Genomic DNA, 13,597 nt, shown 5'->3' with positions numbered 1-13,597 from the left:
GGATAAGAGCGTCTGCTAAATGACTAAAATGTAAATGTAAGAGAGAGATTAACTCACCATCGAGGTGAAATAGTGGTATTACAGACTTGCCTATGGACTCTTTCTCAATTCCTCCTCTCTCCTTGCTTCCTTCTCAAAACACATTGGATAATATGGTCCATGAGGAGGGACCTTGGACTTTCTCCTCTAATAGGGTTGAGAAGGAGGAGAGGAATCGATGAAAGACTAATTTAGATAGAGCCTTAGTGTCAGACAGAGCCATAGAGCAGGGTTTCCCAAACTCGGTCCTGGGACCCACCCTGTGTGCACGTTTAGTTTTTTGCCCTAGCACTACACAGCTGATTCAAATAATCAAACTGGATGATGAGTTGGTTATTTGAATCAGCTTTGTAGTGCTATCGCAAAAAACAAAATGTGCATCCAATAGTGTATGGACCTCACTTTGTGCACGGGGGCATTGTCATGCTGAAACAGGAAAGGGCCATCCCCAAACTGTTGCCACAAATTTGGACGTACAGAATCGTTTACAATGTCATTGTATGTTGTAGCATTAAGATTTCCCTTCACTAGCCCGGACCAAAAAAAACTGCCACAGACCCTTATTCCTCCTCCACCAAACTTTACAGTTGGCACTATGCATTGGGGCAGGTAGCATTCTCCTGGCATCCGCCAAACCCAGATTCATCCGTCGGACTGCCAGATGGTGAAGCATGATTCATCACTCCAGAGAATGTGTTTCCAATGCTCCATAGTCCAATGGTGGCGAGCTTTACACCACTCCAGCCTACGCTTAACATTGACCATAGAGATCTTAGGCTTGTGTGTGGCTGCTCGGCCATGGAAACCCATTTCATTAAGCTCCAGACAAACAGTTATTGTGCTGATGTTGCTTCTAGTGGCAGTTTGGAACTCGGTAGTGCGTGTAGCAACTGAGGACAGACGATTTTTACGCGCTATGCGATTCGGCACTCGCCGGTCCTGTGAGCTTGCATGGCCTACCACTTCACGGCTGAGCCGTTGTTGCTCCTAGACGTTTCCACTTTACAATAACAGCACTTACAGTTGACCGGGGCAGCTCTAGCAGGGCAGAAATTTCACAAACTGACTTGTTGGAAAGGTGGCATCTTATGACGGTGCCACGTTAAAGGTCACTGAGCTCTTGAGTAAGGCCATTCGACTGCCAATGTTTGTCTATGGAGATTGCATGGCGGTGTGTTTGATTTTATACACCTGTCAGCAACGGGTGTGGCTGAAATATCAACATCCACTAATTTGAAGGGGTGTCCACATACTTTTGTATATATAGTGTATGTTTAAAACAGATGTGCACGATGGGAAACAAACATGTTTCCATTCGAAGCTAAAGTGGGGGGAGTCACGTGGTGGCCAGTGATTTGTTGATTTGACAGTTTCTCATCTGTTAAAACGGTGTCACTTACGGTAAGGGACAGGAACAGACACAGGGCAGAGGTAACGATATCACAAGATCCTGGGTAGACTTAACACAGACCTGTTAGACAGAAAACACAGTACGTTGTTGGAGATATCTGAGGCCATCGATGCTGAGCCAGATATGACCAAAAGGTTTGACAGAGGTGAGATGGAGGAGAGGATTGTGGATATCTACGTCAGTGCAGACACCCTGAGAGACGGTGAGACCAGCACCAAGAGAGAAGAGACAGCAGACACTGCTCCCAATAATGGACCAGGAGACCAGTCCTCAGGAAACAGCCACACAGTCTCTCTCACATGCACACACACACAGAAATGTCCATGCACACACATGCACGCACAAGACAAAACACGTGCTCGCGCACACATGCACACATTGTTGTTGCAGATTATAAGGCCTCAAAGAACTCAACTGCAGAGAGAGACCAGCTACAGACAAGATACATGTGGTTTAACATTACCATGACAACATAATGTAACATAAAGCAGCCATCAGTGCACACAACTTCCTCCTTCATTCTCACACATACCCACGCTGTAGGTCCTAGATTCAGTCTGCAGCGCAGAAGATCAGCGCTATAGTGGAATTGAAATTCAAAGGCAATGTTCCCACCTTTGCGGAGACTGCATTCACGGTAAACTCAGCTTAATTGAAAATTAACTTTACATTTCAATAGTGCTATAGCGCAGATCTTCTCCTCTACGGATTGAATCTAGGTCTCACTGTCAGAGTGAGCCACAGCAGAGGAAGAAGAAAATTAAGGTAATGACGGAGAGAGAGAACAAAAAGAGAAAAAAAGTATAGTTATGTTAAGATTTAGAGGACAGTATGTATGTAAACATATTGTAATCTGTCAAATGTTTGTATTCATAGTTTCTTAGCAACGTGAAATGTAATTTGCCATGTAGTCTTATGATTCGTTTTTTTCTTCATTTTTTTCATGATCAATTAATAGCATCAATGTCTTTAATAAGAAGAAGAACAAATCCCCAGATGTAGTAATAAAGGAACAATGTCCTCTGAGTCTCCCAGCTTCCTGATTGAATGTGATTGGATACTTTAAACAGTGTTAGACAGAGACAGAATGCAGAAAAGTACTGAGAGGGCACACATGAACACACACACACACACACACACACACACACACACACACACACACACACACACACACACACACACACACACACACACACAGTCGACCCAAATTAATAAACAAACAACACAGCATCAGCTTAGTTAATTTATTAAAATATGACGTGTGTTAGGGTTGACAAATCACTTACATTTCTAGGACAAAAACACAGAACAGAATGATCAAAGATGAAGAGGACGTTACACCAAACTGTCTGGTCTACAAGCCTTCATCACAAATTGGACCCTATTTCCCTTTGTAGTGCACTATATGGAGAATAGGGTGCCATTTTGGATGCAGCCCAAGTCACCTTCTTATTGGTGGATGGAGCCTTGAAGCATCCTGCCACCATCTGTGGGCCACAGACAGAGAACAGAGAGGGACCGGGTGGAGACACATCAGATCAACTATTTATTCATATCGCCAAGATTTGCATTATTCATTCTTTAATGAATGGTTAAACATATTTCTACATGGTGTTTTCTTTCTGGACTACATTTTGTAATAGCTTTCCACTGGGCAAAAACTGGTTGAATCAACATTGTATCCATGTGATTTCAAACACAAAAAATCACTGTGATGATGTTGAATCAACTTTTGGATTTGCTAAAAGTAATCAACGTAAGGGTATTTCATATTTTTTCACCCAACTCAACCAAATGTAAATCAAAACCAGACGTTGAACTGACGTCTGTTACAGTTTTTCTCCATTGGTTTGGCTCATTTCTTGAAACAGAAATTACATTCTCAAAACTCTAAGATCATTTGGCAAAACAGTCTTACAGTTCAGCACAACACTATAGCTCACTTGCAAAAGCTCATATCTCTCCTAAAACTGTTCACTCATGCTTCAAAACTAAATTCCTTTCCCATATAAGGAGTCAGTGCCACGAAAATGGCAAAGATCCTTCTCAATTGCTTTGGCTCATTTCTTGAAACAGACCGGACGTTCTCAACACTCTTGGTGCTTTAGCCAAAATAACGTGGATGGTTCGGCACAACACCATGGTTCACCTGCAAAAGCTCATACCTCTCCCAAAACAGTTCACGCATGTGTCAAAACTAAATTTCCTTCTCATTTAAACAGTCAGTGCCCCCAAAATGCTTCGTCCCTTTGGCATTGTGTAAGCACTGCAAGTCAAAATGTTTAGATGTTTTGTCACTATGGCAGAGGACCATTGAAATATCCCTCATGTCCACCTTTCAGTCTTAGCCCAGTCCTTCATTGACAATGGTTACTGTACTGTTTTTTGTCTAGCTAACAGAATACAATTGTGTATAAAACTGAAAAAAATAAATAGGATTTTAGGGTAAGAGTAGCCTCCAAGGTTTGACATCACACATTGCACTCATACTGCCAAGGAAATTGTAACCATTATCATTCACACACATAAAGTAACTTCCATACATCAGAGTAAAAAGAAAATGTATACAGCATAATATACTGTAATATAAACACACAAACAAAAAACAATGAAAATTATATGCAGCCTACAGTGCTGTAAATAAAGCTGGAGTTTCACAACTAACAGTTCTTCACTGGTCGCTGTCCTCACCCTCCTGGCCATCCACACGCTGCTGTCTGTCTGGCCACAGATTCTCGTCCACATCACAGCGTATATTCTCCCTTGCGATGCAACGAGGGAAGAAACGGCGTGCATGTCGCAACCATCCCCTACACTGATCTGCTGTAATATCCTCACACGCAGCGTCCATTGCATGGAGCAGGGACCTCTGATCTTGAGCCCGATGCTCATACACTCTCCACCTCCAAGCGGAGAAATACTCCTCAATAGGATTGAGGAAAGGAGAGTAAGGTGGTAGGAACACCATGACCATCCTTGGATGAGTAGTGAACCAGGCCCTGATGAGCGGGCCACGGTGGAAATTCACATTGTCCCATACAATGACATATTGTGGTAGGTGAGGCCCTACGAGACCGCTCTCATTTTCAGGGATCAAATCAACATGAAGGCGGTCCAAGAAGATGAGGAGCTTCAGTGTATTGTATGGGCCAAGACTGGGGATGTGAGTGGCCACACCATTCTCCGATATGGCAGCACACATAGTTATATTGCCCCCTCGCTGGCCTGGGACATCCACCATGGCCCGGTGGCCAATAATATTACGGCCACGTCTTCGGCCCTTGGCCAGGTTGAAGCCAGCTTCATCCACAAACACGAGGATGTGATGGGTCTCGTTTCCTTCCAATGCCATTATTCTCTACAATAGCGTAAAAAAAGAAAACATCAAATCAGTCATACAGAAGAGTCATACACTACAGTTACAGACAATTACATAGGAATGTTCTATGTTCTCCACAAGTTCAATATACTACTGGCCACTACTCCAGTGGTTCCAAACCTGGGGTACATGTACCCCTATGCAGAGGTACTACAGGGGGTATTTGACAGAAAGGGGAGGGGGGAAATCATCAATGACTAGACTTACTGAAATGTTACAGTAAAACCCACAGTATTAGATAGATTTACATGGGAGGCACTAATTGCAGCTCTTTGACCCCTTTTCTTATTGTATGTTATATTCTTCAAAATAAGGATTATAATGATAATTGCATCATACAGTAAGCTGCAGTTTTTAGGCGAAATGTTGAAGTCAGATAAATCAAATACTTCCATACCTGGATTACCTGGATACACAAATCAGGTAAAGTGGGTACTGAAGCCAAAAAAGTTTGGGAACCACTGCTTAATTGTAAAAATGTTATAATGATGGACAACCAGTAACTGACTTACATGTACATACTGGTACCGCAGCTCTTTCACTCTATCAGAGTTCCTCTCAAATGGTACCCTGTAAATTTGCTTCATTGTCATCTGATGCTTCTTCAATATCCGGTCTATTGTGGAGATGCTTATAGAGTTGACATTTTGGAATATGGCATTGTCTTGTAGGATTGCAGCGCGGATCTGTCTCAATGTGATGGCATTATTTGCCATCACCATGTTACAGATCTCTTGTTCTTGTTGTTCATTGAGAAGTTTTCCTCTGCCACCTGTGCAAGGTTGTCGTCCAATCCTAGATATAGAAGTCAAAGGACAACACTCCATTCGTAATGTATACCTTATGTATTCCTTACAGAATGAGTTACCTATGTAATTGTATTGTTGTTTTACTTACAGTAACTTTACCACAATTCTAATGCATCACTGCACAGTGACTGGAATACTACTGTAAACTGTATCATCAATACTGTAGAAAATAAACTATTCCATAGTTTATTTTCTCCAATGTTTTTCTTGTCATTTTTAGTATCATAACATCCCATTGAGGTAAGATATTACTGTAGGCCTATCACACACACACACTAAATGAATAGGTAAATATGTAAATAAATATATTTCTTGCTCTATGCACAGTGTCCTGTCCTATACAACATATAATTCCATCATTGACTGACTACATACCTGTTTTCCCTGCGAAAGGTTTGGATGATGGAGGAGACTGTTGAGCGAGGCACATTAGGCTGCACTCGGCGACCTGCCTCCGCCATTGTGAGGCCATGGTTGATGACATGGTCTATAATTGTGGCCCGAATTTCATCCGGGACAGCATGGTGTCTTCGTGCTCCTCGGCCTCTTCCCCCTATTCCACCACCACGCACCCTTACTCCTCCTCCTCCTCTTCTTCTTCCTCTTCCTCGAGCAGACAGTTGCCCATGTTCATTTACTTGGCCAGGTGCCTCCATGTTCAGAAATTGTACTGGTCCTGCATGGTCAAGCTCTTTACATACATGTTTGGCAGCATTCACAGTCATGGACATTTGTTTAACACTTCTTTGGTTACTGCATGATTCCATATGTGTTATTTCATAGTTTTGATGTCTTCACGACTATTCTGTAATGTAAAAAATAGTAAAAATAAAGAAAAAGCCTTGAATGAGAAGGTGTTCTAAAACTTTTGGCTGGTAGTATATATATATTTATCTTTCTTAACAACAGACATTTCTGTTCAAACTCAAGAAGAGTGTCTGGATTGGTCTGACTGACTCTGTTAATGAGGGGACCTGGAAATGGGTGGACGGCAGACCACTGTCCACAGGGTGAGAGATGATAACTAATCTGTGTATAAGACTCCATTCAAAATTGTTCTATACATGTTATTGTTATTGATGATAGCAGTAAACAAAGTTAACTTTAAGATGAAACATTCCTGTATATTATTTAGGATTGTAATGTTCTGTGATTTCTGACTGTTGTTAACCCTGTCATACTGTTATTACCCTTGATGTTTTTAACCCTGTAGGTTACTGGTATTAACCATGATATCTGACTGCTTTTAACCCTGTAGGGACTGGTATTAACCATGATATCTGATGGTTTTTAACCCTGTAGGTACTGGTATTAACCATGATATCTGATGGTTTTTAACCCTGTAGGTACTGGTATTAACAATGATATCTGACTGTATTTAACCCTGTAGGTACTGGTATTAACCATGATATCTGACTGTTTTTAACCCTGTAGGTACTGGTATTAACCAGGATATCTGACTGTATTTAACCCTGTAGGTACTGATATTAACCATGATATCTGATGGTTTTTAACCCTGTAGGTACTGGTATTAACCATGATATCTGACTGTATTTAACCCTGTAGGTACTGGTATTAACCATGATATCTGACGGTATTTAACCCTGTAGGTACTGGTATTAACCATGACATCTGACTGTTTTTAACCCTGTAGGTACTGGTATTAACCATGATATCTGACGGTATTTTAACCCTGTAGGTTACTGGTATTAACCATGATATCTGACTGTTGTTAACCCTGTAGGTACTGGTATTAACTATGATATCTGACTGTTTTTAACCCTGTAGGTACTGGTATTAACCATGATATCTGACTGTTTTTAACCCTGTAGGTCCTGGTATTAACCATGATATCTGACTGTTTTTAACCCTGTAGGTACTGGTATTAACCATGACATCTGACTGTTTTTAACCCTGTAGGTCCTGGTATTAACCATGATATCTGACTGTTTTTAACCCTGTAGGTCCTGGTATTAACCATGACATCTGACTGTTTTTAACCCTGTAGGTCCTGGTATTAACCATGATATCTGATGGTTTTTAACCCTGTAGGTACTGGTATTAACCATGATATCTGACTGTTTTTAACCCTGTAGGTACTGGTATTAACCATGATATCTGACTGTATTTAACCCTGTAGGTACTGGTATTAACCATGATATCTGACTGTTGTTAACCCTGTAGGTACTGGTATTAACCATGATATCTGACTGTATTTAACCCTGTAGGTACTGGTATTAACCATGATATCTGATGGTTTTTAACCCTGTAGGTACTGGTATTAACAATGATATCTGACTGTATTTAACCCTGTAGGTACTGGTATTAACCATGATATCTGATGGTATTTTAACCCTGTAGGTTACTGGTATTAACCATGATATCTGACTGTTGTTAACCCTGTAGGTACTGGTATTAATTATGATATCTGACTGTTTTTAACCCTGTAGGTACTGGTATTAACCATGATATCTGACTGTTTTTAACCCTGTAGGTCCTGGTATTAACCATGATATATGACTGTTTTTAACCCTGTAGGTACTGGTATTAACCATGACATCTGACTGTTTTTAACCCTGTAGGTCCTGGTATTAACCATGATATCTGACTGTTTTTAACCCTGTAGGTCCTGGTATTAACCATGACATCTGACTGTTTTTAACCCTGTAGGTCCTGGTATTAACCATGATATCTGATGGTTTTTAACCCTGTAGGTACTGGTATTAACCATGATATCTGACTGTTTTTAACCCTGTAGGTACTGGTATTAACCATGATATCTGACTGTTGTTAACCCTGTAGGTACTGGTATTAACCATGATATCTGACTGTTTTTAACCCTGTAGGCACTGGTATTAACCATGATATCTGACTGTTTTTAACCCTGTAGGTACTGGTATTAACCATGATATCTGACTGTTTTTAACCTTGTAGGTACTGGTATTAACCATGATATCTGACTGTTTTTAACCCTGTAGGCACTGGTATTAACCATGATATCTGACTGTTTTTAACCCTGTAGGTACTGGTATTAACCATGATATCTGACTGTTGTTAACCCTGTAGGTACTGGTATTAACCATGATATCTGACTGTATTTAACCCTGTAGGTACTGGTATTAACCATGATATCTGACTGCTTTTAACCCTGTAGGGACTGGTATTAACCATGATATCTGATGGTTTTTAACCCTGTAGGTACTGGTATTAACCATGATATCTGATGGTTTTTAACCCTGTAGGTACTGCTATTAACCATGATATCTGACTGTTTTTAACCCTGTAGGTCCTGGTATTAACCATGACATCTGACTGTTTTTAACCCTGTAGGTCCTGGTATTAACCATGATATCTGATGGTTTTTAACCCTGTAGGTACTGGTATTAACCATGATATCTGACTGTTTTTCACCCTGTAGGTCCTGGTATTAACCATGATATCTGACTGTTTTTAACCCTGTAGGTACTGGTATTAACCATGATATCTGACTGTTTTTAACCTTGTAGGTACTGGTATTAACCATGATATCTGACTGTTTTTAACCCTGTAGGCACTGGTATTAACCATGATATCTGACTGTTTTTAACCCTGTAGGTACTGGTATTAACCATGATATCTGACTGTTGTTAACCCTGTAGGTACTGGTATTAACCATGATATCTGACTGTATTTAACCCTGTAGGTACTGGTATTAACCATGATATCTGACTGCTTTTAACCCTGTAGGGACTGGTATTAACCATGATATCTGATGGTTTTTAACCCTGTAGGTACTGGTATTAACCATGATATCTGATGGTTTTTAACCCTGTAGGTACTGCTATTAACCATGATATCTGATGGTTTTTAACCCTGTAGGTACTGGTATTAACCATGATATCTGACTGTATTTAACCCTGTAGGTACTGGTATTAACCATGATATCTGACTGTTTTTAACCCTGTAGGTACTGGTATTAACCAGGATATCTGACTGTATTTAACCCTGTAGGTACTGATATTAACCATAATATCTGATGGTTTTTAACCCTGTAGGTACTGGTATTAACCATGATATCTGACTGTATTTAACCCTGTAGGTACTGGTATTAACCATGATATCTGACGGTATTTAACCCTGTAGGTACTGGTATTAACCATGACATCTGACTGTTTTTAACCCTGTAGGTACTGGTATTAACCATGATATCTGACGGTATTTTAACCCTGTAGGTTACTGGTATTAACCATGATATCTGACTGTTGTTAACCCTGTAGGTACTGGTATTAACTATGATATCTGACTGTTTTTAACCCTGTAGGTACTGGTATTAACCATGATATCTGACTGTTTTTAACCCTGTAGGTCCTGGTATTAACCATGATATCTGACTGTTTTTAACCCTGTAGGTACTGGTATTAACCATGACATCTGACTGTTTTTAACCCTGTAGGTCCTGGTATTAACCATGATATCTGACTGTTTTTAACCCTGTAGGTCCTGGTATTAACCATGACATCTGACTGTTTTTAACCCTGTAGGTCCTGGTATTAACCATGATATCTGATGGTTTTTAACCCTGTAGGTACTGGTATTAACCATGATATCTGACTGTTTTTAACCCTGTAGGTACTGGTATTAACCATGATATCTGACTGTTGTTAACCCTGTAGGTACTGGTATTAACCATGATATCTGACTGTTTTTAACCTTGTAGGTAATGGTATTAACCATGATATCTGACTGTTTTTAACCCTGTAGGCACTGGTATTAACCATGATATCTGACTGTTTTTAACCCTGTAGGTACTGGTATTAACCATGATATCTGACTGTTTTTAACCCTGTAGGTACTGGTATTAACCATGATATCTGACTGTTTTTAACCCTGTAGGTACTGGTATTAACCATGATATCTGATGGTTTTTAACCCTGTAGGTACTGGTATTAACCATGATATCTGACTGTTGTTAACCCTGTAGGTACTGGTATTAACCATGATATCTAACTGTTTTTAACCCTGTAGGTACTGGTATTAACCATGATATCTGACTGTTTTTAACCCTGTAGGTACTGGTATTATCCAGGATATCTGACTGTTTTTAACCCTGTAGGTACTGGAATGACCAACAGCCTGATAATGAAGGTCCTACTGGGGGTGAGGACTGTGTTGAGATGCACAAAAAATGGCGTCCTCTAAAGGCATGGAATGACATGCCATGTGACAGCAAACTCAACTGGATTTGTGAGAAAAGGGTTTAACATCACCATGACAACATACTGTAACACGTACAGTAGCCTACACACAACTTCCTCTCTCTCTGTCTCTCTCTCTCTCTCTCTCTCTAACCTACAAACACACTTATTGTTATATTTGTTTGTAGTAGCATATTAATAAAAGTCCTACTTATTTCCTGTTTGTAGCTTCCTGTGTACCAGTAGTTATGTTTCACACATCATCAGATACAACATGACGTTAATATATTTGACTTTTTGCACACTCTACATGCAGTGCATTTCATCAATTACAATTCAAATACTTTCTTCTTACTTGCTACATATGTTTACATGCTCCCATTTAGGTCTGGTGCAAACATTCTCTGTTATGATTTAACTGGATAAGAACCCAAATGCAGACAAGTACACCAAGCCAGAGAAGTTTTAACAGGTTTATTTACAATGTTCAAAGTCCAGGTTTCCAAATATAGGGGAAGAGCAAGTCCAGGTTACAGGGAGGGTAACAGATCCAGATCAGGGCAGGTGTGGTACCGTACAGAGGGCTAACCGACACAGGCTTAATCTGGGAAACATGAAAGGTGGAATGAACCCGTAGGGAGGCAGGAAGCTGTAGCTTAACCGCGCAGGGGTTAACAATAGACAGTATCTTGAACGGTCCTATAAAACAAGGCGCCATCTTCTTAGACTCCACCTTCAATGGAAGGTCCCGTGACTTCAGAGATCTTAGCTGGGTCCATCCGCAACTCCCCCTGAGCTATGATGTAACCCAAAAAAGAGGTCTCAGACACATGAAATTCACATTTCTCCATCTTTACCAACAGTTTGTTCTCCAACAACCTTTGCAACACCTGGCGCACATGCAGTTCATGTTCCTGGGAGGACTCTGAGAAAATCAAGATATCATCCAGATAGACAAAAACAAACCGATTCAACATGTCCCGAAGGACATCATTGACTAGTGCCTGAAAAACAGCAGGGGCATTGGACAACCCAAAAGGCATAACCAGATACTCAAAATGTCCCAAGGGTGTGTTGAAGGCAGTCTTCCATTCATCACCCTTACGAATGCGCACCAGGTGATACGCATTTCGTAGATCCAGTTTCGTAAAGATGGTAGCACCATGAAGGAGGGGAAAAGCAGAATTAATCAAAGGCAGAGCATACTTGTTCTTAATGGTGATGTTGTTAAGTCCACGGTAATCAATACAGGGTCTGAGGGTCTTATCCTTCTTAGCAACAAAAAAGAATCCCGCTCCTACAGGTGATGAGGAAGGACGCATAATACCTGCCGCCAAGGAGTCCCGAATGTAGTTCTCCATAGCCTCCGTCTCCGGCCGGGAGAGATTGTACAGGCGACTGCTGGGGAGCGGGGCTCCTGGCTGGAGGTCAATGGCGCAGTCGTAAGGCCGGTGAGGAGGAAGATAAGTAGCTCTGTGTTTGCAGAAAACGGATGCCAGGTCATGATACACGTCAGGAACAGCAGAAAGATCCATGGACTCCAGTGGAGGTTGAGGCACAGTACTGGCAGGAGTCTGAGCAGAACACAAACAATTCACATGACAAAATGTGCTCCATGAAACAATGCTACCTGTCACCCAATCAATGTGTGGATTGTGTCTTATGAGCCAGGGGATACCAAGGACCAGGGGGGTCTGTGGGCAGTCGATAATATGGAATTGAATGTTCTCCTGATGATTTCCCGACACTCTAAGACAAACAGGAACAGTCTGATGGGTAATACGGGTCAACAATTGTCCATTTAGACCCTTAGCCTGCAGCGGACAGTCCATAGGAACAGTCTCCAAATCCATTTGTTGAGCCCACTCTCTATCCAAAAAGCTTTCGTCGGCACCAGAGTCAATCAGCGCACTAACAGAGAAATTCTGGGACTGCCACTGGAGGGATGCCTGGAGCAGAATGCGGGGAGAAGAGGAAGAATCCGCTGCTCGGCTCACCAAAACTTCTCCCATTAATGATGAGCCGGCCCTTTTCCCGGACGAACTGGGCAGGAAGGAACGAAATGACCAGCTTCTCCACAATACAGGCAGACCCGAGCCTGAATACGACGTGCACGCTCCTCTGAGGACAATCGTGCACGACCCACCTCCATGGCTTCGGGTTCAGTGCTCCTCGTATCGACTCGGGAAGACACGGCTTTCTCCGTAGGGAAGATGCAGGGAGGAGTTTGTTGATGACAGACAGGTTGCTTGGAACTAACACTCCTCTCCCGGCGGCGCTCCCGAATCCGATTATCCAACCTGATAGTGAGTGAAATAAGATTATCCAGCGTAGGCGATTCATCATATGACACCAATTCATCTTTTAAAGTCTCAGACAAAGCATTGATGAACACTCCTTGTAATGCCTCGTCATTCCAACCACTCACTGCTGCTAAAGTCCGAAACTCCACTGCCATCTCCGCCACACTACGAGCCCCCTGCCGAAGAGAAAACAACCGTTTCGCAGCCTCCTTGCCTCGTACGGGGTGGTCAAAACCTTCCTCATCTCCGTGGTGAAGGCAGCGTAAGCGTTGCAAATGTCCAACTGACTCTCCCAGACCGCGGATCCCCAGGCACGAGCGGAACCGCTAGTAGAGTTGATAAGGTAGGCAATACGGGCTCTTTCTGAGGCGTAGGTGAGGGGCTGTTGTTCAAACACTAACGAGCATTGAGTCAAAAAATCGCCACAGGTTCCCATGTTCCCGTCATAGCGCTCTGGAGCAGGAACAAAAGGCTCTCTGATC

This window comes from Coregonus lavaretus (genome assembly GCF_964263955.1).
Source record: "Coregonus lavaretus genome assembly, contig: HAP1_SCAFFOLD_1668, whole genome shotgun sequence".
NCBI lineage: Eukaryota > Metazoa > Chordata > Actinopteri > Salmoniformes > Salmonidae > Coregonus > Coregonus lavaretus.
The sequence above is the reverse complement of the archived record's forward strand: the minus strand, read 5'-3'. Positions refer to the sequence as shown.